Genomic DNA, 27,854 nt, shown 5'->3' with positions numbered 1-27,854 from the left:
TAGAGGGGTCCATGGGAAAATATCAGGTGTAAAATGTAGATAATAAATCTGCTGAGGTCTTTAACAACTTTATTGATTTTTATCTGGTGATATTTCTGTCAGGAAGAGACACCTAATCCAACTTAAAGTGGTGTTATGTATAGCCCTGGCAAAAATAATTATAAAGACCTTATCTACAGTCAGTATAATTATGTACTGTGCTGTGATTTGGGGTTCCCTTCTCTTCATTGTGATTTGGGGTTCCCTTCTCTTCATTACCTCCTTAGAGGGCTGAGATAGTCCTATGTGCCCCAGAGCATGAGTGGTTTTGGTGTGTTTATGCACTCTTTATGGTATCCTGTTTTGGGATGGTTTATTATCCCATCCTGGCTGGGGTTTTTTGATGTGTTTTGTTTTGTTTTGTGCCCAGGGGTGGCAGCTGTGCCTGCCCTAGCCCCCATCCTCCCTGCTTGGGGCTGCTGTGGTGAGTGGGAGCCGGGCCAGGGTTTCAGGGGGCGTTGGGGCGGGGTGAGAGGCAGCTGCTTCTTCTGGCTTCTGTTGGACTGCACACACGGCCGGTATCTCTGAGCAGAGAGCACAGAGTCACTCAGTGAACGAGGCTGGAAAAGACTTTGAGATCATCCATTCCAACCTACGACCTAACACCACCTTGTCAAATAAACCATGGCACTGGGTGCCACATCCAGTCTTTTTTTAAACACCTCCAGGGATGGTGACTCCACCACCTCCCTGGGCAGACAGTTCCATTTCCCAATCACTCTTTCAGTGAAGTATTTTTTTCTAACGTCTAATATAAACTTGCCTTGGTGCAGTTTAAGCCTGTGTCCTCTCATTCTGTCCATGATTTCTTAGGAGAAGAGACCACCCAGCTACAGCCACCTTTCAGGGAGTTGTAGAGAGTGATGAGGTATCTGCATCTCCTTTTTTCCAGGCTAAACGACCCCAGCTCCCTCAGCTCATCTTCACAGGGCTTGTGTTCCAAACCCTTCAACAGTCTTGTTGCTCTCCTCTGGATGTGTTTGAGCATCTCAACGTCCTTCCTGAACAGAGGGGCCCAGAACTGAACGCAACACTCCAGGTGCAGCCTCACCTCTTTCCTGCTGTTTCTGTGGGTTTGCCTGCTTCTTTTTGGTGGCTTTTGGGTTTTGTTTTTTTGCTTCAGCACTGTGACCAAGCTCTCTGGCTGTGCATCTCTTGCTGCTGTGCTGTTGAGAAGCCCAGAGCCAGCATGTTCCCTGCCAGGACCGGGGATCTCCCTCATTCCCTGCTGAGGGGCTGCTCCAATCCTCTGCACAGCCCGAACCGAAGGCCCAGCAAGCGTCAGTGAGGGAATCTCGAAGAGCCTTTTCCCAAGCTGCGTTCAGGGGCCGGGCTACCCCACCCTGCCCACGCTGCTCCAGGTTTTTGATGTGTTCTGACTCCGCAGCCCTGCCCTGCCAGCCTGGCCAGGGTTTCAGCTTGCAGGGTTTCTGATACATCTCATCTACCACCCATCTACCGCTCTGGGACTTTGCCCATCCCTGCCGTTCCAGCTTGTTTCTCCTCAGGTTCCTGCTCCAGCTGCTTGTGCTGTCCAGAGGGGGCACGGGGACCGGCTGCCACGGGGGGTTTGTAGAGGACAGCCCTTCTCCATCCTGTCCCACCGGCTGGACTGTAACTGCACCAAAGGGGAAACTGCTCACAGAGCGCAGAGACTGTTTGTTGGCTTTTGTGTTCTTGTTGGTTGTTGATTACCATTGTTTGTTGCCTTGTCATACATACTCATGCTAATAAAGAACTGTTTTTCCTTTTCTCATATCTTTGCCTGAAAGCCCCTTAATTTCAAAGTTATAAAAATTTGGAGGCAGGGGGGGAGTGTCATATTTTCCATTCCAAGGGCGGCCCTGCCTTCCTTAGCAGACACCTGTGTTTCAAACCAAGACATATCTTTATGTGCTCTTTCCACATATGTGACCCCCCGGTGATTAATGGGAGCCAGGTGCATTAACTCCTGCAAAACACTAATTCCTAGATGAGTGCAACATCCTGGAACGGGCATCAGAAAGCCAAATCCCCCTAATAAGCTGGTGTTATAGATATCCTTATTGATTTCCTCACAGCTGGTGTCAGAAGGCATCTGAGAACACCCTGAAGCATCCAAGGGGTAGATAACCCTCCCAAATTGTCATTTACTTTCAAGACACTTTTCCTCAGGCTTTCACCAGATTTCTGATTCTGGCTTCAACTTGTCCAGGCTGGCAGGGAACAGCAGTATTTCCTCTACATTTTGTTCTCCTGTAACACTGTAGGTTTATTCCTCAATCATGTTGTTTGCATCTGATGGATGCAGAGCAAAACCCACCAGTGGGCAAGAGCCATGTCCCAGTTTATTTTTTCCTTGTGAACCTGGTCAGTGCCAGCAGGTTTGTGGGAACAGGTGAATTGAGTGCCTGTGGGGACACATGGTAGTGCAGGTCAGGATCTTCTGACTTTATCTCTGGAAGCCAATATAACGACAATATCAAGTTTATTAATTCAATTTTATCTACCACACTGGGTTTTTTTTTTTGGCTCATTATTGGTAGCTCATTGGCTCTTACAACTAGAAGAGTTCTAATTCAGCCTGTGTTGCATCTGACAGAATGCTTTCTTCCAGGTGGGTATTCTTTTACAGAAAGTATAGGCTTATTTTTTTTCTCTTTCAGACTTCATTGATATTATTTACCACTTGAAACGCTGTTACTCTCCTGGGTCTCCTTATTTTCATGCCAGAGTTGGCAAGGATGAATACCTGTCATGACTTAGCACACACATAAAAATAAATTGAGGTGGGAACTGCTATTTGTCAGGAATGGGAAGTACGGAGCAGAGGCATTCTCATATACAGTTCAAAAAAAAAGGGCGGGGGGGAAGTTCTCACCTGTTAGAGTATGTAAAAGAAAATATTATTTAAAATGTTCAAGTGTCATCCTTTTTTCTGTTGTTGCTGAGGTGGGCTGGAAGGAAAGCTGACCCTGTGTCAGTGGTGGGGTTGGAGTCAGGGTATTGCCACCGAATTCTGATGTCTTAGAAACAGTGATTCCTCCAGACCAAACCTCCTGTGTATGTGAGGAAAAATAATGAGAGAAATTAAGGGAGAAGCAGTAGCACTACTTTGTAATGTCCTTATTCAAATTCCTTTAATGGATTTTCTAAAAATAAATAAATATTTGAGGTGAATATTTCAGGCTTTTGTGGGTAATTCCTATATCACTAAGAGGCTTTAGAGGTGTTCTGTTTTCAAGAGTGGTTGTAATGAGGAGAAACAAAAGGGGTATTAGGACTACCAAATTACTGCATAACTGACATAACCTGAAATATTTTGAGCAAATAAAGGCAATGTGTCCATCTCCAAAAGAGGAAAATCCAGAATCTCAGCAAGAAAACTGAGAAAGAAGGGAGAAAAACCACAGAGTGATTTGAGTTGAATGGATCTTATAGTTCTTCTAACCCCCTGCCATGGTTAGGGACAAGTTTTGACTACGTAGTGTTTGTCCTAAACAATAAGCTATTTTGGGGAAAAAAAACCCTAACACAGAATTATTCTTCAGAGAGAATGATTTCTGTTACACACAGAAATGCTATAAAAGTATGAAAATGCACATTAATATAACAGACACATGCATACAGGTAGCAAATATCTACTCCAAAAAATGTTACTCTGCTATTTGAATGGGCTTTTTTTTGCAGTGAGCTGTATGTTGATGAAAACTGGAACATAAATCTAGCGGGAACATGTGAGAGAAGTCAAAAAATGCAATGCATTTATCCTATTTATTTGAAACCTGCTAATGATAGTGGATGATCCTCCCTGAGATGCTCTTGGTAAAGCAAAGGAAGTAGCAAAACTGTTTTGTATAAATGAGTTGCAGCTTTGGATTCAGGACCCTTATCCCTCTCTCAGGTATGTGCAGGATACAGTGAGCCACTCCTCACTTAAACCTTTGAGGTTTTAGTCTGAGGGCATTTGAGGCAGACACTTCCAGTCAAAACTTACTGTGCTTTACATAAAATCCCTGGCTGGATTCCCGGACATCACATTAAATTTTTATCAAAGGTGATCTGTCACTGTGGTACCTGTGTGGTTTTAAGGCTGTAAAAGTGCCTCCTGTTGTGTTTAATCTCCCCAGGCTCATGAAGAAGACAAGTGTTATCAGCTTTGTTTATTGATGAAGGATCTGCAGTGTCCCCTGAGTTGAATTCCCATAAAACACTCAGCCCACAAATGAATCTGATTATTGCAACACCAGCATTGCAATGCCCAGTATCAGGCGCAGCTCCAGGCTTGGCTCCCAATCCTCTCCTCAGGATGGAGGGAGATCTCCTGGGGTGATTCACTGCCCCCAGGAGGAATGCAGGATCTTGGTGTGGAACTGCTGAGCAGTGTCCCCAGACTGTGACCCAGAGAGTCACTGCTGATACCCTGCTAATGGCAGTGAAAGGGTTGAATGTTTCTCAGAGAGAGTAAACCTTGATTTTGCCCAGTAAATACCCACTTTCAAGCCTACTCCAGTGTGCAGCCAGGCTGTGTTGATGTGTGCTAGTGGCTTGCAGAACTGAGGGTGCTCTTGCTGAAAAACAGAGCCCTCTTCTGTTAGCTGGCACCAAGACAAGAAATTGAACCTTTGTTCCTCAGCAATTAGATGGAAACATATTCACAAGCACCCAGAAGTAATCCATCACTGGGCAAAGATGAACATCTACCCTGATGCATGGCAGTAATTCCATTATTTATCCATTAGCTGGTCCCAGAATCTAACCCTTTACCTCAAAATTCAGTGCCAATATTTTTGGTAGTCCTGTTTGTTTTGTGAGAAGCTCAAACTGTGCCTGTCCCTTTTATGGATTTGAATTGTTAATATGAACATTTGAGCTCATTATAGCTCTGAAATGTTTCCTTTATTACCAGTAGCTGAAAAACCTCTGCACAGTATTCAAAAAAAGAGTAAGTGCTATTTCTAGGATTGTATTTTTTTCACTGCTGTGCACAACAATATGCTCCTGCCTTCACTAATGAAGCTTTTCTTTAATGAACACAATTAGAGCTAGGCAAACAATGCAGAAATATTTTCCCATGAATATTCATCCAGAGTCTTAAATTAATTCCCTTCGGTTATGTTGGCACCCATTCATTGTGCTCTTTTAGTGAAATTTTCCAAGATTCAATCTTTGATGCTTGAGTAATGAGGGAGGAAATTGAGTTTCAGCTCAGGGGTTACCCTTCTATTGTCCAAGTCATTATTTCCTATGGGGACTTGCATTTCTGCAGGAATATCTGGGTGGGGAATTACTGCTGGACAAGAAATGTGCATTTGGCCACTGACACAGTAAGTCTGGAGGTAACACAGAGACAAAAGGATTTCTGGAGGAGAAAAGGGAGTGAAGAGGTAGGTTCAATTGGTAACTCCGTAAGTAGAGCAACAGAGCTGGGGACAGGGCTTTTGTGAAGGTGGATGTTGTTTATCCTTCCTTCCTTCCTTCCTTCCTTCCCTTCCCTTCCCTTCCGCCACTTCCTTCCTTCCTCAGCCATTTCAAAAATTTCAGCCCTGTTCAATGCAGATATGCACACAGCACCTTGAGAAGTAGTACTTCAGATTTCAGCATTTATGTAACAAAATAAAATTTTAAACTACTGAGAAATGCCACTGAATAATCCCAGACAGCTGAGAAAGCTGAGGGGTTAATGATCTGGTTTTAGATGTTTTCCTGAAGAGAAAAACAGCAGCAATTAAATCAATTACAGACTCTTTGCTAAATTCTAATTACATGTAGCAGTGCGGAAGAGAGCAGAGCCTCAGCTGAAGGTTGCAGGGGGCTGTGACCCCTTTCATGTTCATGTACAGAGCATTGGTGCAACATCTCCTGGGGGAGCACCTGCAGTGCCAGATCCTGTCAGAGCTGCCTGCTGGTCCATGGGAGGCCCCAGCCCATCTGCAGGGAGTGAGGATGTGCCTGACCAGGGAGCTGCTGGTGGTGCTGTCATTCTAAAGGGATTCCCCAAAAAAGAGGAGATGAACCACTCCTATCATTTCTGGATAGCTTTTTTCTCTTCTTGTTCTCCTCTTCAAAGCAAAAATCACAGCTTCATTGTTAACTTTCCATGAAATTTCAATGAAGAAATGGGTTTTCTTTTAAATTACACACACACACACACAAATACACACACACATGCCCCACCCCCCACCCCCTCCCTAAATTTCCCCAAGATTTTGCTGTTCCTAAAGTTTATCCTAGGCTGCTCAGGCTTCCTGACCAAGAAGAGTCTAAACACACTTCATGTCTGTACTGTAAGAGTTCAGTGGTTAAATCAGAAAATGAGTGAATATAATAATCAAGATTAGGAGAGGAGGCTTCCTGGCCAGTTTCACCAGCATGTCTCGTAAAGACAATTTTAATAAGCAAAACTAGCAAACATTTCCAAGGCAAATGGTTACTGACTGATGCCCAAATCAGCTCCATTTTTGGAGCTTGAGGGTTTGGGCAAATTATTGAAATATAAATGTGAAGATTTAGCTACAAATACAGACAGCTGTTGTCTTGAGAGCTTTAGGAATTAAAGCTTAAAGCCTACCAGCTGATGTATAAGCCAGGTGTGTAAAAGCAGATTATTATGCATTTCATACAGAAATCTCCTGGAAGGTCATTTCAAGTTATAAACCATTTGGGTTTTTCAATTTTAAATAGTTTCTTCCATTCCTTGAGTTCAGAGTCATTAAATAAATATGATATAACAAAAAGTTCTTTTATTTTTCATGTTTGGTAACTGAAAAGAAATAGAAGAGCTTCTACGGAGCAAAGCTTGAGATAGTTTTAGATTTCAAGGTAAACAGCTACAGAAATCCTCTTACTGCAGAGAAATTTTAAAAATTAAAAAATCCAAATGTATTCAAACAACACTGCTTAATATCGTAGTGTTCGGTTGTGGTTAAACCAGGCACTTCCTTTTTGTTTTGTTCATTAACTAGCTTGGTAGAAGCTTGTAAATCAACAAGACTGTGGTAATCACTTTTAAATGTTGCTTGCATTGCAACCTTGGCACAAGGTGATTTAATGTTAAAAGCTGCTGCTGTACTGTGCTCCCTCCTCAGTAAAGTGATTGCAGGGCCACACCTGAATTCTGCTCGTGGTGTAATGGTTATGACATATATTCAATGTGGTGAAGGGGGCAGGAGCATCCAGGCAAGCACAGCTCAGCATCCAGTTTGCTCATATAAATCAGAATTTTTGCTGGGGACACCAGGAAATGAGGTGGAGCCACAGCTGGAGAGGGAATGTTGGGAGTGGCAAGAGGGGTGTTGTGGAAGGGGGAGAGGTTCTGCCTGCACCTGCCTGAATGTAATGGAGCACATAACTAGGTGTTTCTGTTCATTCCTAATTGAGAGAAGCATTAGGAATTCAAATGTTAAAAAACCTTAAAGTGCAGTGGCTGTGAGGTTGAAGTGCTCTCAGGCAGGGCCAGCTGGCAGCGCTGCCAAGGTGTCTCTCCTTTCCCTGCTGTCCTGACTCCAAAGTGTCCCTTACACTGCCAAAGAACACAGAGAAACTCAAATCTCTCTCGGGCCCTCCTTGCCTTGCTGCCTCAGAACTGGTTGCTAAAATCCTCACAGTTTTGCCTGGTTAATTTTGGGTCTGATTTTTGCAGCCATGAAACAATTCATTACCTCAAGCAATGAGGTGGATCTTGGTTGGTTGGTCTTGATGGGAAGGCTGGTGTCTACTTTTGTGCAGAAATAAGGCACAAGGGTGCCCTCTGACAAAACTTGATGCATCAGAAAGTCTTTGAAGTTAGTAAGAATGTCTTTGAATGATTTTCAGCTTCCTCAGTGTTAATTCTGGCCATGTTTCCCACTGGCTTCTTCAGTATCAATAATAAAAGCTTTCCAAGGGCCTGCTCTAAATGGTTTTCCAAGGTCCAGGTTGAATACTTAGATTCACTTGGTGTAAAATACTTAATTTTTACATCAAATATATCTTCTTTATTTTCTCCCCTCTGGTTCCCATTTTGTAATTTCTGTCCTAGTCAGCCTTTCCACTTTTTGTCAGCCCATTGTCAGAGGAGCAGTATTGAAACCTCCAGTTGAGGCAGTTCAGTAATAAACAGTAGGGAGAACAGAAGTGGTTGAGAAAATGCACTTGAGCAGAAAGGGTTTTCCTTGAGATTTGCTTTTAAATAAAAGCTCCAGCAAACTTGTTGCTAGATCAGCAGCTGCTCTAAATTATGTTCTGGGAAAATGACTTTTGAGAGAGTCCTTGTCCCCACAATGAGAAATCTTTTAAGAAACAGACACACACAGATTGTTTTTCCTAGGGGAAATTGGTAATTGGTAAACTCCAAGGGTTTGTATTTTATTCATGACAGAAGCAAAAGGACAGGATGGTGGGTGCCCTACTAACACTGCTCCAGCAGAGAATTTCACTTGGAGCATGACCGCTATAATTCAGAAGCTACACTTACTTTTTCCTGTGTTTTGCTATTTCAGGATCTGAAGCTGATGATGATGGGCACTTCTGAAAAGCTCCTCTTACCCCTCTCCAGCAGAGTGGTTTCAGACTATTGCTTTTATGAACTGGCATTTCCCTTTGTCACTAGTGCATCATGTTGGCTGGGTTGTTCTAAAAGGAAAAATAATCAGCCAGCCTGGCACAATGATGGCTGCAAAGACTTGTTCTACAAATCGTAAGCAACCAGTTTCCTGTCGTTGATATGTAGTATCAAAACATGCAAGGCATTACTAACTAATTACTACTTTTTATCTAAGCCTTCAGCAAATATGTGAGCTGTGTTTGCTGTGTAAATTTAGTATAAAAATACTAAAGTAGTTTGTGTAGCTACGAGTCATCATTTGTGTATTCCTCCTTCTAATCAAAAAGCATCCTTTGTAAAGTCTTTGTAAAGCACTGAGTGTACTGTTGGAGCAATGTGAATGATAAATAATACTCACATACAGAAGGACAATAATACACTATTCAAACCAACAGCTAAATCTCTGAGGTTAGATTATTTCTCTCCTTTTATGCACAACAACTTGTAACACCAGGCAGTTCAAAAGCTGTATTCCTTCCCTTTCTCCAGCGGGTAGAAATACACCCACCTGACTGATGTAAACACTTTTTTCAGGTGTTTCTTGGCAGCCTGTGGGGTTTGTGTGGCATCCATGCAAGTTTAGGATTTGGGGCGTTGAGTTGAATTACTCAGTTTGCATTCATGCAAATCAAATCAGCTTCATGTGGTCTGCAACCAGCAAAGTTGAGCCATGGAAGGTTTTAAGAGCTTCCCTCAGCTGAGATGAAGAATTGCAATTCCCTTTACACAGCAAATGTCCTCTGTGTCTCGGTGTTCCTTTTCTCTTCCCTCCCCACTGAGATTTGTGGTGGGAAACCAGCATTTCTGGAAGCTGCAGTGTGGGGGAAGAGCTGGTGGTAATTTACTCTCTGCTCAGTGTCTACTTCTGTATGTCTTCTCTTAACAGTGCTCTGATATTATTGACTTTTGTATTCATCATCACCCAAATTTGGATGTTGCTTAGTTGTGTTGTGTGGAAACTCATAACTCTTTCAGTTGACAATGCTTTTAGTGCTGTGAATTTTCTTTAGAATGAGACCCATGATTTTTTTTTTCCTCACTTGATGCCTCTTTCCCCTGCTCCTGTTAAGGGCTAAGAAAGCAACTAAACAAGCAGACCTGTAAAATGATGGCTGGTTCACAGTATAAATTGCCATTTTTTACCTCATCACAAAAAGTAGTGGTTTCCATAGCAGTGTTTTGCAGAGCAAATACTGATCTCTTCTTTAATTTTAATTGAATTTTTAAACTAATTATGTTTGTTTGTTTCTGTGCACTCTATTTTGTAATATTTTAGCAAAATAATTAATTGGTCAATGACAGCTGTTGCCCTTTGTACTGCATCAACCTCCTAATCATTTCTTACAGAAGCCTGGGATTTGTTCCAAGTCACACCTATCAAGCATGCACCCTTTTTTTCTTTCTTTTTATTTTTTCCCCAAATTGATTCTTTTCACAGTAAGGCTGTAGGTCATAGCATAATTTGAAAACTAACTTTCAGAAACAGTAAATTTCAAGTGAGTGTTTAAAATGAAAATTAAAGAGTTTGTGGTTTTCTTTTTGGTTTATACTCAAGCATCTGCACTGGTTGCTGTGCTGTTGCTAGTATGGAATTAACAGTATATCCTTGCATGCCCAAGTATTTAGAGACTTTTAAATGTGTTAATTGATTTTTTTTTTTCCTACAAAGTTACAAATTTAAATTTTCCCAAGTCTGACCTGTTAGGACTTGGAAGCATGTGGTCAGGGATGGCAGGTAACTTCAGTCTAGTCCAAAGTGTGTCCCTTTTCATATCTGGATAAAGACCAGAACCAAAACCAGATGTTTGATGATGAACACTTCCAGGAAGAAACTGTGCTGGGAAGTGTGTGACCTGCTCCTGGGTGATGTGCAAGACACAACTGCAGCTGCAGATTCTTCTCCTTATTTCCCATTTGCCTTCTGAAGGGTTCATTAGCATGGATTTTTCCAAACCCCATTAGCACACTTCCCTTTCCCCCCATTATGAACTGCTCTTTAGTCACCATTGTAGCTCTGCAAACATGTATCATGCCTGGCAGAGATGCAATGAAGACATCCTAATTAGCCATTAGTGTTCACACATTTTATTTTTTCTAATTTTACCTCAGGTGTCAGAAACCAGAGGCAGGGCTCTTCAGGCCGTAGTTGAGAGCATTCATCACGGGTCAGACTCTGCTGTGATGCTCCCAGAATGAAGCTACTTTCAGTCTCTCTAATTAACACAGGCAGATTTACTGGAAAGATAATTTCATAAGATTCATATGGAGTCACTAGAAGATGCCACAGACAATTCAAGTGTTCTGCCAACAAACAGCATTTTTATTCCAGCTAATTATTTTTAATTATACTATTAGTAATTGGAACTCACTGTACACAGCACTCTTCAGATAAAGATCTCAGCAAGTTTTACATAGCAGTAATGTGATGCCTCACAGAACACTTATGATTAGAGTGAGTTTCTTTTATAGGCATTTTTTAACTCCCAGGCTCATTCTCTACTCCCAAATCCAAAGGTGTAGGAGCCACAAGCTGGAGCTTAAATATGGCCTTGGCTCCATGCCCTGATCTCTGATGGCTGTTTTATTTCATCATTTGGTTTTGTTCTCTCAAGGTGCTGTTTGTCATTGTCTCCCAAGGACTCTGATGCCCCAGTTTAGTCCTGTGCCTTTCAGCTGTGCAAGAAATTGCTGCTGGAGATCTCTCTGCTCTAGCAGCAGCCACTTTGACCCTGATCAAGCAACCACAGACAGGGAAGGAGGTCTTTGCATGTAGTGTGCCAGTGATTAATGCATCTGCTTCACCCAGAAATGAGCAGGAAGCAAATGACTCGTGATTTTTGCAAATTGTTAAGCTGCTGAAAGAATAAAATGAAACACAAGCAGTGTAATGTGTTGTTAAACTGCTCTGCTCTGAGTGCCAAGTGGTCCAGACCAGCAAGGGGTAGATGTGCCCTGCCCCTCCCAGATGTCTGTGATTGTTGTTTATAAATATCTCTGCCCCAGCAATAAATCATCCCTCAGTGCTCCAGAGCAGGAGCCTTTATCCTGACAGCTGGGAAAACCTGTCCCTTACAAACATGTTCATTCATAAAGACTGCAGGTTTGGGGTCTGCCTGTGTTTCAAGATAGGAATTTTTAAAAAGAATAAGCACAAGCATTCAAAGCTTTGTCACCCTCTGCTAATTCCATTTATGATGACAGATGATGAGAAAAACTGAGTTTTTCCTGGTTTAAGAGGAGATAGGACTTGGTTGGGACTGAGGATGGGAGAGATGACTTGTCTGCTTGGAAAGCTCTCTGTCTTTGCTACAGGAAGGGCTTCTTTCCAAAGGACCAGGAAAATTTCTTGAGATAAATTTAACCTGAGTATAGGAGAAAGGCTTGTTCAAGGACATATTTGTGTATCTGGAACTAAGGTTTCTCTGTTTTTTACAGTAGGGTTAGCTTGGAAAACAAGGAACTGCCATCTGCCTCTTAGTGTTTCCTGTACCAGAGGGGGAAAAAAAGCCCACAGCTCTGAACAGTTCCTATCTTCAGAGATGCCATGACCTTCTCTTCCACTTTTTTTTATTCAAATCTGTGCAAAGTTAGAAGTTGCAGTGCATGAAGATGCTATTGTCCCTTCCATGTAAAATGAGCTGTTCATATGGTCCTGTCCAGGTCTCAGAATTGAACTTTTTTTTCCTTATGGTTAAGCTGACCTTCAAAGCAAGTAGTTCTCTAGCAATGTTTTGTTTAGGTAGGCAGAGACATATCTTTCACTACCATTTTCAAGATATTTTTAGTGTTTGAATTGGTGCATGAAAGGTGAAAGATCTGTTCACCCTATCATCTGTACAGGTGCTTCAAATTTAAGTTTGTTTTCATTCTTAAGTCATATTTAAGGCATATCTGTAAGGCATGTTTGCACAGAAGGAAAATTCAAGCTTTGGGATTTTTTTTTTTGCTCACAGGAAAATGAGATTCAGAAGTTCATAAATTCCAAAACTAACACCATTTTGTTGTAAATCTGTGGCTACAGTAGGTGTTTTTTCTTGGTTGTTAAATTATTTTGTATATCTGTCTGCACTTGAGAGATAAACTACAGGGAGAAGATTTCAGCAATATGTCATCCTGCTTAACTACTTGTTATCTTTTACACAGAAAAACAAACCCAAAACACAATAAAGAAGCAAATCGTCTCTTCCAAGAGCAGCCCTTTCTGCTGCTCAGAAAGTTTGCTGAAAGGCAAACACAGGCTGTGGCCACACACTTATCTCAGGAGGGGGAAACTCTGAAACAAGAGCAATGTTTCAAGGCTGGAAATAATTCCTTTTGTCTTCCATTGCTCTTCAAGCTGCACGTTGATTTGGCACAGCCTGATTTTTTGGTAGCGGGGCAGGGCCACAGGCGCAGCTTCTGTGAGAAGCTGCTGGAAGCTTTCATCATGTCTGACAGAGCCAATCTCTGGGGGCTCTGAAGATGGACATGCTGCTGGTCCAATTAGAGAGGTTGGTAATGCCTCTGTGATGGCATATTTAAGAAGAAAATCAAAACAGTGCACACGTAACTTTTCCCCAGGGGTGGGAAGCCCTGCGGCCGCCACTGCAGCCATCGCCATCCCAGCACGGCCTGCGGCAATCCGCAGCCACCGCCACGCTGGCACGGCCTGCAGCGAGCCCTGCCTGCCACCGCCACGCTGGCACGGCCTGCAGCGAGCCCTGCCTGCCACCGCCACGCTGGCGCGGCCTGCAGCGATCTGCAGCCACCGCCACGCTGGCACGGCCTGCAGCGAGCCCTGCCTGCCTGCCTGCCCCTGCCCAGCCGTGCTGAGGGCAAAAGGGCAGCGGCAGCAGCTTCTCCTCCCCAGCACCCCGCGTGAGGAGAGGCCTTAACCAGCGCCAGCGCCGTGGTGGCCGCCGCTGCCTGGACAATGGTGGCAGGGCCACATGGCCAGCAGCGGAAACATGGCAAGAGACCTCCAGCACGGAACCTAGATGAGATGAGCTTCTCGGCACTGAGGGACCCTGCAAGTATCTTAGAATTGGTGGAACATACAATCAGCAGTTTTCTCTAATCAGAGAAGAGGAGGAAGTGAGGGCATGTGCGGGAAACAACATGGGGGCATCGAGGTCAGTGGAAAAGAAAGAGAGGGACGAGGTGCTCCAAGTGTTGGAGGTGAGATTCCTCTACAAGTTATAGTGAGGCCCATGGTAAAACAGTCACGCTGTAATGCATGAAGTCCCCGGGACTGCAGAGATCCCCTCGCAGCCTCTGGGAAAAGTGCTCATGTCGGAGCAGGTGGACAAGGCACCCACACCACAACAGTTTTGGGTTGACTGTTTGCCCATGGGAAGGACCTTACAGTAGAGCAGAGGAAAGACTCCTCTCCCTGAGCCAACATAAAAAGATCATGAGTGACAAACTGACCAAAACCCTCACCTGTCTCCCTGCATTATTGATGAGGAAGAGGGAGGAGCTGCGGGGAAAAAGGTATTGTAAAGGTTTATTTTACTTCTCATTGTCCTGCCCTGACTTTGTTAACAATACATTTACTTTATACCCTTCAATTTCAACCTGTTTTGCCTTGAGAGTGTTTTTTTCTCCCAGTCCTTATCTCAGCTCATGAACCCTTTGTTCATTTTTTTCCTTCTCCTCTTCCCAGCTATAGCAGCAGAGGGTGAGCGAATGACTTTTGTGAGTGCCTGGTCTTTGGCCAATATCAAACCACGACAACAAGGTGAAAACAAGGGATTAGAACTCATTACTGGTTAGTCAGAAAGATAAACCACAGTGGAACAACCAATGCAAATGATGGTGGTTCCTCTGTATGTGTGACTGTTGAGGGACTGGCTGCACTGTGACTCAGGGGTGAGATAGCAGAAACTCTCAGAAACTGTTTTGTTTATGATTCTTGCTGCTTTAGTGTATGTTGCCAAGTGAGTAGGTGGTGAGGCACAGTACCCAGCACTGATTCCTTTTTTAGATGGTGCTAAGCCACCTAAGAACATAATTTCTATTCCATAGCATTTTTGTTTGCAATGACTGATTTTTTTATTATTTTTTTAAAAGTCATCTCCTAGATGCATGACCTGCTGTACAGATCTGTTATCCCTCAGATACCTGACCTGGGATGCTCCTCTCTCCTGGTTAGTATTGTCTGTTGTGCACTAATGCCAGGTGCCAGGCCAGACAATGGGCCTGTGACAGATCAGTCACAGCAGCTCTGAAGAGGCATTCTATCACTTCATGGTGCTGCTGTTCGATCAGTACTGCTGGAGCCTGCTGCCTCTCAGACGTCTGTAAGCATTTGCTCTGTTGGCTGATTTGATTTCTTCCAAACGTAATCAGAGTTTTTACATTTGTCTCTACTGTTTGCTTAGTGTCAGTTGAGAGAAAATACATAAAAGAATAAAATGCTTCATAACTTTCTATGGTTTCTTCCTGCTTTTTAACTCTTTTCTGCACAGTGCTTAAGGACAGAGTTGCTGTGCCTTTTGTAGCTGTTAAGGATGGATCTTATGCTGAATTTAAGCCAGACCTTTTAAAAGTAATCAGTGTTGTGGCTCTCTGAATGGCCCTGTGCCTTCTGGGGGCATTGTTCTGAAAGTTTCAGAATGCTGATTTTGTCTCAGCCATGATGGTATTATCTGGTATAATTGGAAGTATTATTGCCTGCTATGAAAATAGTTCATGGCATATCAAGATCCTTCCTAACTGAGCTGTGTGATCTGTGCCCACCCTCTCTCACATGAGGGTTGTAATGTAGATTCAAATTTCTTGGCAGCTTTTCTTAAAAACATGAGTAAATCTCTTCCCTTTTGCCATGCAAAGCTTCTCATTACTGGGGAGCCCCCCTAGACTAAGATGGCATTAAAGTCATGATGGATTTTAAGAAAGTCATCCACCCATGATCTTAAAGAGCTTTTGGTAGTATTGTACAGGCTCCTGCACATAACACCTTGGAACACTTTTTGCTTTATATGAACTTTGTGTGAGATATGTCTTTATTCACACTTTCAGCACACATCTGCCTGGCACTACTAAAGACCTAAATGTTCTCCAGTTTGGTGTTTGGGGAGCTGAAACACAGAAATGAGAACATACTTCAGAAGAAGTGAAGATGAATGGGTTATGCCAGCAGAAACTTGGTGGTTGTATTCCTGTATTTTACAAAGACTAAAAGCATGGGAACATTTTTTAAATTATTTGCAGTTTTCAGTTGATATAATATTATTGAAAGGTTCATGATTAGATGGGAAAGAAAAGGTATAAAAGTCTGTGAAGCACATGTTAAACACTGCATCTTGGATGTGCAGCCCAAATTATGATTAGTGTGTTCTTGGGTATAGAGCCATACCTTATTTGCTTTTAGAAAGGTTGTAGCACAGCTACATAGTAAACTCTAAAGAAAGTATTTCAAAATTACTGTTTTGATATCAGGAAGCTTCAGCCCATGTCTTCTATAGAAAATGCCACACCAAGTACTGGTAAATATAAATGCAGAACTTTGTGAGCAGAAATTCCTGTGCCTCACCAAGGCATCAGCACATGGGCTGGAATTCAGGGAGGTGAAGTGACCCAAGCTAATTTATGTTTGGTAAAGCTAGATTTTAGCTTAGTCTTTCAAGGCAGTTTGCTCAACATCAGTTGCGTTTTAATTGCTCCACAGGAGCATCTGTGACAAAAATGGACTGAAAATGTTGACACTGGTAAAATTAAACATCCTGTCTTTTCAAGCCTTTCTGTCTTTGAAGGCGTAATTTTGCTCTGTTCCACCAGGTCCAATTCTCATTATTTCATATGGAATCACTTTTGAAAGTGAAGGGTCATTTGACCTCATGGTTATCATTATTCCTGTTTTGTCTGCAATTATCAACAGAGATCCGTCTGGAAAATCATGTACCTACTTTAATTATCATTGACAGATGAATCATCCCATGTTTTTGAAGGGGCAAGGCCTAGTAAACACATTTTTCATCTCTCTCTTCTGTTTTATTTTTAATGTCACTTGAACACTCACCTACAGACACCTCAGGTAATCAGGATATCCTTAATTTAAAAATCTACTAAACTGGGATATCTTCCAAGGAAATTAATTAGGCCTAGTGGTATTTAATTATGGTGCTTAGGGAAGCTTTGGTTTCTCTTATCTAAAATTCCATTGACAGTATTTTTGGAAACTTTGCTCCTACTGAAAATTCTGCCTATCTGGGACAAACCCTGCTCATCAGAGTGAGTGGATGCTACTCTGAGGTCTCTTCAGTCAAACTCCATATTTTCCAGAGCAGCTCCTTCAGTTACATGCAAACCAGGATCCTAAGCTGGATCTGGCCAAGATAAAAATCATCCCTGGACAGAGAACTTGGAGCAGGGAGATGCTTCACATAATTTCTCAGAGCGGCTGAGGGAAGCGTTGCCAGGCTCCTGTATCTCTGGAGTTTAGTTGTGGCACTGTACAAGCTGCATGGGCTAAATTTTTGTTTCTTAATGCTTTTCCTCACCAACAAAAGCTGTGTGGAGCTTGAGTATCGCTTGGAATTAAGTGTTGCATGGTACTGCTAGATCTGAGCTTTAAATTCAATCAGAAGATCTGTACCTCTGTGATACATAAACTCATATTCAGATCCACACTTCAGTGTTTTCCAGGGATGTTGTTACACATTTGACAGCAAAAAATGAGAATCTGGGCGTCAGTGCTGCTGCCAGAATTAATTTGTGGTGCCCAATGTGAACTGTTGTGTGTGATGACCCTGTATTTATGTTAAAAATGTTATTGCAATAGAATAGTGTTTTAATTAGCTGTGTCTGCTTTCAAATGAAAGCACCAAACTTGCAAATCAAGCAGTTTGTTGTTAATTGCTGTATTTTAACATGTCTCATAATAAAAGATATTGTCTCTGTCTGCAGAATTCAAAACATTAAAAATGCTAAACTAGAATGTCTGGAATATTTGCCAGCATTAGGAATTTTTAGGATAGATGCTAAAATTTAAAAAAAAAAAAAAACAAAACAACTAAGCTTCCCTCAAATTAACACACAAGAATTTTACTGTTGGAGATGTTATTTCTTAACCAAGAGGTACATACTTAAAACAAATTTTCTTTGAATAGGTCTTGTGACATCCCTGCTTTCCTAATTTTCTAGTCTGCCTCCAGCAAAAATCTTTTTAATGTATCCAGTAGGTTGCAATATTTAATTAATTTGCAGTCTCTTCCTTCTTAAGGACAAACTATGTGGTCAATTTTGACTAAAAACTCTTCATTTAAAAAGTTAGCATTTGTGAAATCAAGCACCAGCAGCTCGGTAATTCCAGTGTCATTATTTGCACTGGGAGCCTTCTTCCTCTCCCAAATGAGAGAGAGAGAGCTGTTCTATACCAAAATCAAACACTGCAACCTACAGCAAGTGCATATGAATGAGGAAGTGGAAAAGATCCCAGATTAGTTACAGACAAAAGTGAAGCCTATTAGGCTGTTTCATTTCTTGGTGAAGGGTAACTCAGAGAAGTTAAGCATCACAGCAAATTTTCAATTAAGTTCAAGAGTTACTTTTCTGTTGTAACAGTTACTTTTGGTATTTGGCGGCTATAATTAGTGACATACCTGGCATTTTAAAGACTGGCATGAATAATGTAAAGGCCTTTATTTCAGCCTTCTAGTTGTGATTCTTGGCTTTTAGTCTTAAAGACTGCAGGAGATCAGGTTTTGTTAGTGCTTTGTCTGCAAAACAGTGCTGCTCATTTTGAAGAGCAGATGTCCAGCTACACTAAGTGTTAAATACTAATTTGGGACATGAAGAGGTAGATGCACACAAACTTGATACCCTTCAAGTCCTGAGCCACCCTCAGAAGCTTCCAGTCACCCAAGCCAGGCTCCAGCTGTGTGAGCCAGAGTTACCCACCCAATAAACCCTCCTTCCACCTCACCCTTACCATTGTGTCATTCTCTGCAAATGAGCTGCTCCTGTCCATGTGGCTTTTGCAGGTAATTGGCAGGAGCAACCCAAACCAGTATAAACCCAATTTAAACTGGCATTTGGGTAGCCAAAAAGCAGGTTGCACTGCAATGAATTAGGTTTCTGACTGACTTAAAACTTGCACAGCTGCTGAGCATAAAGGAAGCTGGAAGTCAGACCCGGGTCTGTGGTGTTCCATCTCCAAGCAGCTGCCTCCCACAAGACATTGATTTTTTCACAGAAATTGTCCCAGTGATAGAAAGGGCTGTCCTGGCATCATGAGGTTTGAAAAGTAGCTTGATGTACATTCAGCAGCAGGCAAATACTGAAGCCAGGCAGTCAGCCAGATTGGTTCATCCTTCATTAAACAGAAAACCATATTTCCCATAATATTTGTGTGAAAACATTAACCAAGCTCAGTGTTTTGTGCTTGAAATTACCCTGAAAATCAATCTACCTTTTAATCTTTTCATTCCTGGTTTTCAAAAATTGCATTTAATGCTGGTTTTGGAGACAAGGAATTGCAGCAATATCTCTGGACGTGGCCATATCTGAAATTTTGTTTGAGATCACATCCTATAGGAATGCAGGAGGGAAGGAGCTGGGGGTGACGCAGCTGGGCTCAAACCTTAGCCCCAGGGTCCCTGTGAGCTGGGGCAGCTTCTGCTCCTGTGATAAAGATTTCTGGCAACCAAAGAGCATAAATGCAGAATGAATTTGCCTAATTGGATCTTTGCTTAAGCACAAGTGGCGTATAATAGATATTTACAAATCAGGCTGCTTTTCAGATATCAACACAATTTTATGTTTGAAAGATGGAGCCATGCTAATTTCATTTTATACTCCAAAATGAGAATGAATAAAATGAATTGAGGTTCAGTACTGACTCTGTACAAACCTTTCCACTGTAGTCTGCCATAAACAAAAGAAGTACCTGTAACCCTATTTGTTTGGCCTTCATGGATGAGATCTGAAGTAGGCTTTTTTGTCTATTGGAGCTTGTGATACTGAGTAAAGCAGATGTGCTCTAACTCAAAGCACGGCTATGAAGGGGTTTTGGTCATGAAAGATTTTTCCACTGCTGGCTTGAACTGTGCTAGCTGGGGAGCTAACAAACTTAAAATCTTCAGGTTTAGCCCTGGATCTGCTATTTACATGCTTATTTCACTGGAAGTGTTTCAGAAAATAAAAATATATTTTTGCAATGCTTCAGTATGGAAGTACTGGGTTGAAGGGAGGAAGAGGGGAAAAGTGAGATTCAAACTATTGATTCTTGTAAGAGTTGTTTGAGTTTCACCCCATGTATGAAATAGGACATTTAACTTAATAATGGATCTGGATGTGCTGCTTTATTCACAGCCTTAATTGGGCATTTTTGGGGGGGCTTTTGACAGAGGTAGTCAAATCCTGGAGCAAGGTAGAAAAAAACCCAAGTCAAACACATACACAAAACAAATCAGTAATAAAATCTGACATACTGATCTTAACTATTTGCTTGTACTAGAGCTGCTTTGGTGACCCTGGCAACTTGTGACTCTGTTTGCTTTCTCTGCATGCTCAAGCAATCAGTTTTATTTGCACAAGTGCCTGCCAGCAGCACTTTTGCAGATGTGCTACAGACAGGCTGTGGTAAAATACACGACAGGGACGTTTTCTGAGACAGTAACATCATCTCCTCTTTTCTCTGTTCCTGCCCAGGTTCTTTCCCCTTTCTTCTTGGCCTCATCCCATCCCTTCAAATTTTAGTGACCCCCATATCACGCAATTTTTGCTCAGGATATAAATTCTTTTGAAGGCATAAGAGAGTCTTGCTGCTGTGGATTGCCCTTTCCCCTGTTACAGTGTGTGAATAACTCCCCTGGAAGAGGAGCTGCTCATCAGCTGCAGCAGCAGAGTGGGGTCCCAGAGTTTAATCCAGTGACTCAGTGCATTGTGATTTAAAAGGCTTTTTTCTAGAGGGGAAAAATGTTTCAAAAGTTTAATACTTTGTAGAGATAAACTGTTCCTTTTAAAGTCATTGTTGTCTTGTTCTGATACATCATCTCGGAAGAAATAATTCAAAGTGCTTTTATGTCCCTCTCTGTGCTGCCTGCAAGTGAAATATTTAAAGCAGGCTGTGTGCTGTAATCCTGAATTCAGAGTGGGGACTTTGGTGAGGTTAGAGCTCACATCTCACTTTTTTCCCCACTACTTTTGTTTTGTGTTTTCTCTTTCTTTTTTTTTTTTTCTTTTTCTTTCCTCAGATTATCCTAAGGTTGTAGGAGGTCAGAGCAAACACAAAGTACCATTTTGAGAGAAACAGAGTTATTCAGTAAGGGATGATGTAAAGTAACAGGAGTAGTTCTGTGGGGAACTTGTGGGTTCATTAATTGCTGCTTCCTGGTCCTCCCTTCCTACCCAGAAAGAGCAGTGAGGATGCTAGAAAGGGCCCAGCATCAGCTCTTCCTGGGATATTGTGTTAAAAAAAATAAATATCCAAATAGGAATGAAAGCTAAGAATTTCCAATCACCTATAAAACAAATAAATTTTAGGTCTGTTGCAATATTTAACAGCAGCAGTACCATGGAAGAAATATGTGAACAGAGCTACCTGAAGTAAAGGAGAAATTCCTTTCACAAAAGAAACCAAATTAAAACATTAAAGTCCTTACTAAGTGCTCTTATTTTTGTCCTCAAGGAAGTTGCCTTGAAACACTCAGCTCCTGGAAAAAGTGTGTTTTCAACAAAACAGCTTTGAAGTGGAACTTTTTGTTGAGAATCCTGAAAGGATTTTAAATATAAATATATATATTTAGAGTTCACAGTCTTGTTATACTGCTGTAGTACAGGAACCAGCTGCAGATTGCATCATTTTAAGGGGAAAAGAGCTCTCCAAGCAGCTGATCCCTTAGTCTGTGTCCCCTGGGATGTCCTGCATGTCCTCCTAAAGCCACTGGCCTTGACTCAGCCTTGGCTCTGAGCTCACTGTGCCTTCTTGATGCAACACTGAGTCCTTGTCTCCATGAAATCACCAGAGTGTGCCTGGGTGTGCTTTGAACAGATAGGGTGTTGCCAACCCAAATAATTGAAAAATTAGCTTCGTCTCCCTTTCTATCTTCAAATAGACAAATTTTTTAAACTGTAACTTTGAAAAAAAAATCAATAACGCTGTTGTTGTTTAGTCTGGTTTTATTTTTTTTCTTTATTTTATTTTTTCAAGGTACTCTAGGAAGGAATGTATGTTAAACCAACTAAACAAAAATGCAGTGATTTAAAAGGTAGGAGGCTCATAATAGCACCCTTCAGATTCATACAATCCAAATTCCATGTTTGTCTTTCTTCTCTTATACTAATATTTTCTTTGATCATTGCTTCCTGAAGCCTTGTAGCCACTGGACTCAATGACAGCTATTAGCAGGAAAGGAATAAAGTGGGCCTGGGAGGATCCCCCTGCCTCCCCTTTATTTTGCATAGTTGAAAATAATAGTTAGGAATTTAGAAAATAGCCTTTCTAAAAGAAGGGAACAGTGGAGGGTAGTTTTGCCACAGTCCTACATAGCTCAATATTTTTATACATTCTTAAGTCTCTTCCTGTTTTAATAAATATTCCTTAGGTAAGTGAAATAAATTAAGTCCATGAACACCCTGCACGAAATACACCTTCATAAAGACAAGGAATTTTTAATGAGGAATAGAGGTGTCTTTTTAAAGTTTGGAACCTCTTCACGTAGGAAACTGAGACAATCCTGATGAATCAGGTCAATGCTGCTGTTGCGTGTTTGAAAGCATTGCATGTATATTTAATATGTTCTAATACTTGACCTTTTGCATATCTGGCTTAGCTTTTGCATATCTGGCTTAGCTGGATTATGTGATAAAACTCGTTTGGTGCCTGGCTCCACCAGAGCTCAGAGCAGACACTGCTTGGTGTTGAGATCAGGTTAATAATGCAAACTGCTTTCTGTGAGTCAGTGCTAAAGGTAACTTGGGATGTTTAAAGAATGGGCCTGCCCTCCTCTCTGAAACATTATTTTCTCTGAAATGATGGGTTGATTGCATTTGAGTCTTGTTCCCAAACCAGCCTCTGTTGTTGGGTCCAGCAACACACTGGGGGCGAAGACATGGCCAGTGTGTGATTTGCTTAGTTTGGAGGGGGAACCCCCCTGAGAGAGCAGAGAGGATGAGAGTGCACTAAAGGGCAATAGATTTAGTGGTGATTCCTGTTAGAAAATGTGTAGGTCCAGATGCTGCCCTGATGGAGCCACACTGAACATTCGGTAAGGCTGAGAGCACAGGTGAGTGCCCTGTGTTACCCATGTGAAGCCTCTTTTCCCTGGGGCTTCAGTGCACAGCACAGTAACAACAAAATCCCCATGAACTGGAGGAAATTGTGCCCTCTCTCCTCATCCTGGCAATTCAGGCCCTGAAATGGCTCCTGGTTTTTTGCTGCTGACATGAAACGTGACAAGGAAAGAGTGTTTTCCATTCAGATACACAAGATCCATCACACTTCCCGAGGCAGTGCCCTGCTCCTTGGCACAGCAGTGCTAATGAGGACAGCAGATGACAATTAAGCATTCAGGTGCACTCATTGGAATGAAGAGTGTGGGCCAGAATGGCCTCTGTTGTCATTTCCATCATATTAAATTTTGCGCCTGACATCTTGTGTGCCTTCCTCCGATGCTGATTCTGAGTGTTAAGGGTGAGGCTTCTGGGAGCTCCTCAAGCAGCTGTTTGGTGGCTCTGGCTGGGAAGCACTCTGCTCACCAGCAATATCACACTCTGCTCACTTTGTTAAATACACAGTGAGGGATTTGCAGGCTCAGGCTGGAAGAGATTTGGAGCACAGAGCTTTATCATGCAAAAAGAAGATTGTGTCCCCAGAGATAACAAACCTTTCCAGAGTTCTGTGGTTCAAAAGGATGCTGGGTGCACGTTTCCCTGCTGTCAGCCAGCATGGAGAGTGGAGTGAAGCATTCTTGCAGCCTTTCTTATGCTCTTTAAAGAGGAAAAACACAGTATAAGTAGAACAAGTATATATTCTGGGTGATGTTATGTGGAAATGATTTCTTGCTGGCAACACTGAATTGTTCAGTTCCCTAGGGACAGACACCTTCTACTTTGTTGATTATGGACCTGCTCTGCCCATGTGCCAAACTGACACAAGCAGTGTAGGACATCTAAAAAAACAAATTCTGCTTGAACCTGGACATGTATTTGGTTATATCTAGCAGTGTTTCTTTGCTCAAACAAATTATTCAAACCAGCACCTACCCTGGCCCTTTGATTTGGGAACTTCCTGGGCAAGTGGTGCTGGTCAGTAAGAATGAATTGTACAAATCCAGCTCTTCATGTAACACCTCCAACCACCGAGGTGATATCACAGCACCAGGAGGCAAGGCAGGCTGTTGAATTGAATTGTATCTTGTCCTTTTGCTGTTCTCACTCAGATAATCAATCCCCAAGTGAGTCTGTGCGTCTGCCAATATATGTGCTGCCAAAACACCCATACAGCTGTGTTAAGAGGAAAGCTGCCTTTCATTACAAGTTACAATTTTTCTTGGTTACCAGCAGGTTTTTGCTGAAACTTGAAAATAAGACTCAAATTGCCAATGTGGGCCCTGCTGCTCCATCTTGTTCTCTTTCCAGAGGTTTCCTTGAATATCAGCTGAGTATCACAGTGTTTAACAAGGCTGGCACCGTAAATACATCCTTTATTCCCATGTAAACAGCTGTGAAAGAAAAAGTATGAGACAGTGAGAATTAATAGGAAGGCGGTATCATGTGTTAATTCCACTTTACTTTTAGCTGTTGTATTGAAAAAGCAATGAGCTTTTTATATTTGTGACAAGGCCTGTGACTTGGCAGCACAATTGGTGCAAAATAGACTGCCTGGACAAGCTTGATTTAATAGGATCTAACTCCAGGAGGTAGGAATGTTGCACTGTGCAGAATCTAGTTTTTAAGAGTTTTTGGGAAAGACTGAAGCAGAAAAATTTCCATAAGTGATTGGTGAATCACAGGGTAATACCAAATTTTCTTTGTCTAAGAATTTAAAATTAAGAAAAAAAAAAAAAAACAAACCAACAAAACCCTTTCTTCATCCTTTTGGCTTTGCCTCTCGTTTGTGCAGTTGTGACTTTACAGCTGCCCTGGTCTGAGATCTTTTGAGCCTGAGTTCATGCTGAACTTCAACCTTGAATTGAATCTGTGTCACTTCTCACAGGAAGGGTAGAAGAAAATGCATAAGCCTCAACCATGGCCTTGGGAAATGCCACCTGGGCATGAATGAAGCTTAAGAATTAACCTTCCAACAATTAAATGGCACTATTTCTCCAGAAATACAGGTGACATACAGGTGACCCAGACATACAGGTAATCATTCTGTCCAGGAGGCAATGTCTCTGCTTAATTATCTCTTTTCTACCTTTGATCTTTCGCAGCCACCCCCACAGCAACAAATCCAGTTCCTTCCCAAAACTCCATGTGCAACAATTGGACAGGTAGGTGATTCCTAAATACTTTGCTGCTCATAATGGAAGTAAAAGAAGGCACTTTTGAAACGGTGAATGTTTGTTCTTTTCCTTGATGTGTGTTCCTTCTTTTTGTCTTGGCATGCCCTGCTTCAGCAGATAACACCTGACTCTCTGTCCCCACTGCCTGATACTTCTCTGGGGATAGTGAAATGCCTTTGTCCCCTTTCTGGAACAGCCACCTCCAGCTCATCTGAGGGTGCTGCTCTTGCCAGAGCTAATCCTGACTCCAGCAGCAGCTCCAAATTCCATGGGCTCAGCAGCCTGGCTCCAGAGCAGAGATGATTCTGCTGGGACAGAGGAAGGGAAGAGGAAAGGGCTGTGCAGGACCACTGGATAACTCTAGCAGCTGGCACTGAGTGTAGCTGCACTTATAACATGTTTGACTTTCTGATCCACCATGGTGTAAAGACACCTGAGCTGGCTCTGACTGAGCTGCCTTCTTTCTGTCCTAAGTCCCAGATGCAGTAGAGCTCCCTTAGCATGGCAGAACACCCAACTGAGCTAATGCTGCTGCATTGCCTTCCCTTCTGGTGCTGGATCATTTAAAGCCAGCTCAAAGCCTCCTAAATGCTGTTGTGCATGGTACAGGTAAATCCTAAATAATCAGTGCAAGGTAAGTATGGAGTCCAAGTCCAGTTAGACACAGATAATTCTGTTTCTGAGCTATCCCTCTGACCATCAGAGCCTCTAATATAGCATTTTATATATAAGGTAGATAGATATATATATTTGTGTGCAGCCATTGCACTGCTTGCTTTCTTGTCAAATCTTACGGAGGTTCCTGATCTGAGCAGAAGGGAAAGATATCAGATAGGAAGTCCTGGAGGTGGAAGGATAAATTTTTGTCAGTGCAGTCATTTCAGTTTAGCTGGAGATTTTTCAGGTTTTTCCTTTTTATTTTCTGTGTTGATTAGTCACAGCCTCATTTTTTGGTAGTGGGGACTGGGGGCACACAGGGGGAGGAGGTGCTCCAAGTTTTTGAGTTAAGATTCCTGTGCAGGCCATGGTGAGGACCATGGTAAAAGAAACTGTCCCCTCGCAATTCATGAAGTCCACGGGGGATGTAGAGATCCACTCGCAGCCCATGGCTCACACCGGAGAGGCTGGATGGCAGAGAGACCCAGTGGGAGACCCAGAGATAGAGAGAGGGCCCTTGCTTCCAGAGAGAAAGAGAGAGAGAGCCCTTGCTTCCAGAGGTGGGAGGGAAGGAGGAGCTGGGAGGGAAAAGGGTGCTTTAAATGCTTATTTTACTTCTCATTATTTTCCTCTAGCTCTGTTAAAAATAAATTTACACCTTTAAATTTGAACCTATTTTAGAGTGTTTTTCTCCCAGTCCTTATCTCAACTCATAAGCCCTTTGCAAATTTTTTTCCCTCTCCTCTTGCCAGCTGTAGCAGGAGAGGGTGAGCGAACAACTTGCGTGGGTGCCTGGTGTTTGGCCAATATCAAACCATGGCATTTTCTTACTTTTTTTCTCTCTCCCCTCCTCTATCCCCAATACACTCACCAGATGTTGAGAGCATTCATTGTCATTCCTTCACTAACTTCAAAGCCTCAGGTATTCAGTGCTTCTCTAAGCTGTAAAGCTCAGAAGCCCTTTGGAAATAGCAGCTACAATATGCTAACAATGACTGCATCACACAGTGCCTCAAGATGAAAAGGAGATCATTTCCTTGATCTCTCTTCAGAAGACTGGCATGTCTCTTGGCAGAACTCATCTGGATGTTGCTCTCTGTAATTAAAGTGTATCATCATGAGCACAGGAGGGTCTCCAAAAGGCTGAATTCAAGTTGAACCTAAATTTTGGCATTGCCTGGCATTCAAATACTTGGCTGGCAACTTCAATAGTATTTCCCCTTTAAAAAAATATTTATAAGGAGTTTCCTAGAGGAACTGATTTTCTTGTTTAACTTTCAGCTGCCTTTGAGTAGCATGTTAGTTCTTGGTCACATAAAGCATCAACAGGGCTGGACACACTTATCACATGGGTTGCTGACAGACTAACCATGGCTGTAGGCTGTCATTCCATGATTGGATCCAGGTTAGTTGGAGATAGGCACTTAGCTGTGGGTTTAACAGATAGTGAATATCAGAAGTCGAGAAACTCAGTTTCCATTTTTTTATGCTGGTTTACCCAAAGTCTCTGTCCCAAATTGTTTTATTATTTTGATTTGTTTGGAGGTATGAAAAAATACATTCACAGTTTAAGACAAGGAGTTATGAATTTCTTTCATTAAAATACACTCTTCTCAAATCTGGAAGTGCTATTTTCACCTTTTCGCTTTCTCTGGCTTTCTACTTTACATGTCTCTCTGAAATGTTCATGATTATTTGTGCAATCAGCCCCCTTCCTTCTTGGAGTAATTAATTAGAATAATCCTCATTATTTTCTTCTGGAAGAACAAAACCAGCTTGGAGTACATAGGAACCATGGAAAAATGAGACACCAGATCAAGACCTTCTTCTGCACTCCAGTTATACCATGTTCACACATTTACAATGTACACAGCAGTTCTTTTAAAAAGAAATACAGCAATAATTCACTGTGTAAGCACATATTTTTTCAGTAGCAATACCTAGGACTTAAAACTGAAAATATAGCTGCAACATTGTCTCTTTCTATTGCCTTATATCAGAGAGATTTTTCTGTGCTGTGCAGAAGGTGCTTCTTTTAATTTGGTGATTGGTAAGTGCAGTTCTGTCTTGATGTCTCATGGTGACTAGAGCCAATATCACACTAATGATTCCCAGATAAATGGGAAAATGCAGTGTGGCTGCAGGAGAAACATTATGATGGAAAT

This window comes from Pyrgilauda ruficollis, unplaced genomic scaffold (genome assembly GCF_017590135.1).
Source record: "Pyrgilauda ruficollis isolate IOZ18807 unplaced genomic scaffold, ASM1759013v1 scaffold72, whole genome shotgun sequence".
NCBI lineage: Eukaryota > Metazoa > Chordata > Aves > Passeriformes > Passeridae > Pyrgilauda > Pyrgilauda ruficollis.
The sequence above is the reverse complement of the archived record's forward strand: the minus strand, read 5'-3'. Positions refer to the sequence as shown.